Raw genomic sequence first — 2,279 nt, 5'->3', positions numbered from 1 at the left:
AAATTACGTAATGATACCTCTTCTTTTGTGCAGATGGATTTAGAAACACTCTACGATGCATGGGAGAGATACAAGGACCTTTTGAGAAGGTGCCCTTACCAGGGTTACCACTCTAACTACAGGTTTAAACATTTCAGAATGGCCTGAATCCTTTGACTCGACAGATGATCGACGTAGCCGCTGGTAGAACTATCAATAATAAGACACCTGAAGATGCTTATGAATTTATGAAGAGATGTCACTGAATAACTATCAGTGGCAAGTCATGAGGATAAAACCAATGAAAATAGCTGGCGTTTTTAAAGTTGATTCGGTCACCATACTCTCTAATCAAGTAGAAGTTTTGAATAGAAAGATTGACGGTTTTCTTGGTTCTTCACAGGTTCACCCAGTAATGCAATGCGAAGCAAGTGGAGGTGGATCAAGCAATTTAAATTACCCACCCTATGGCCACAACATGGAGAACGAGCAGTTAAATTACATGGGTAATAATCTTCGATCTCAAAATAATCGTTATAGTAATACTTACAATGCAGGTTGGAGGAACCACCCAAATTTCTCATGGGGAGGCCAAGGTAATCAGCGACCACCACCACCTCTAGGCTTCCAACAACCACCCTACCAACAAGAGAAAAAGCCGAACCTTGAGGAGATGCTAACAAAATTCATCTTGGTGTAAGAAACTCATTTTCAGGATACTGAGACAGCACTTAAAAATCAACAAGCATCCAGCCAAGGGCTCGAAACTCGAATAGGTCAGCTCGCCAAATTGACATCTGAACGACCACTAGGAAGTCTACCTAGTAACACTGAACCCAACTCAAAAGAGCACGTGAAAGTAATTACACTAAGGAGTGGGAAAGTGTTAGTTGAATCTAAAAAGAAGCCACCACAAGAAGTTGACAGGAAAGAGGTCGAACCCGAAAACAATGACAATCTAATGCCAAAAGAATATAAACCACCAATCTTATACCAAATAAAGTTGAAGAAAGACCTCATGGATGCACAATTCAGTAAATTTCTTGAACTTTTTAAACAACTGCATATTAACTTACCTTTTTTTGAAGCTATATCACAGATGCCTAGATATGCAAAATTTTAAAGGAGCTTCTAACAAACAAACGGAAGTTTGAAAACTTATCTACAGTGGAACTTAATGAGGAGCGCTCAGCTATACTTCAAAATAAACTGCCAACCAAACTGAAGGATCCAGGAAGTTTTACTATTCCCTACTTAATTGGTAGTTTGAATGTTGATAAAGCACTAGCTAATTTAGGTGCCAACATTAATTTGATACCGTATAAAATGTTTAAACAACATGGTCTTAGGGAACCTAAACCCACTAGGATGAGTATTCAATTAGTTGATAGATCTGTTAAATATCCTAGGGGAATTATAGAGGACATACTTGTAAAAGTAGATAAATTTATATTTCCTGTTGATTTCGTTGTGCTTGACATAGATGAAGATGTTGAGGTGCCTTTAATCTTAGGTCGGCCATTTTTAGCCACAGCTAGGGTTGTAATTAATGTGGGTGATGGTAAATTGGTACTTAGAGTAGGTGACGAAGAGATTATTTTTAAAATTTATAATGCCATGGGATTTTCTAGAGAACAGGATGACTCATGTTATTTTATCGACTCTATTGATCATGCTACTCAAGATTCTTTTCAGGAAATCATACACAAGGACACAATGGAACTATGTCTTGCCCAATAAGAGAGGATGGATGATGATTCTAAAATAGGAATCGAACTAAACTCCAACGAAACCTCCCCAAAACTAGTAGAATATGAATTAAGGTAAAAGATGAACTTAAGCAAAAACCCTCTATTGACTAACCTCCTAAACTGGAACTTAAACAATTGCCGAATCACTTGGAATATGCATTCTTTGGAAATAATTCCACATTACCGGTAATTGTTGCATCCAACTTTCAACCCAAGGAGAAAGAGGAATTACTCCAAGTATTAAGAGAGGAATTACTCCAAGTATTAAGAGAGCATAAAAGGGCCATAGCTTGGAAAATTTCTGACATTAAAAGGATCAGCCCTTCTTTTTGTACCCATAAAATTTTAATGGAAGATGAATATAAACCATGCTACAAGCCCAAAGACGACTGAACCCCAATATAAAGAAAGTTGTTAAAGCTGAGGTAATTAAACTCTTAGATGTTGGAATTATTTATCATATTTCTGACAGTTCTTGGGTGAGTCCAGTGCAGGTTGTTTCTAAGAAAGGAGGCATGACTATTGTAGCCAATGAGAAGAATGTATTAA

The 2,279-nt window shown here is 37.3% G+C and overlaps 1 non-coding gene across 1 annotated transcript; it reads right to left on the bottom strand.

Moving 5' to 3' along the window:
* On the bottom strand, positions 1-107 carry LOC128284487 (small nucleolar RNA R71). The gene has a single exon (XR_008274912.1). It is a non-coding gene; the product is annotated as a small nucleolar RNA R71 (small nucleolar RNA).
* Positions 108-2,279: the final 2,172 nt, after the last annotated feature.

The sequence above is a fragment of the Gossypium arboreum genome, chromosome 11 (assembly GCF_025698485.1).
Source record: "Gossypium arboreum isolate Shixiya-1 chromosome 11, ASM2569848v2, whole genome shotgun sequence".
Classification (NCBI taxonomy): domain Eukaryota; kingdom Viridiplantae; phylum Streptophyta; class Magnoliopsida; order Malvales; family Malvaceae; genus Gossypium; species Gossypium arboreum.
This window is presented reverse-complemented; position numbering and strand designations above follow the sequence as displayed.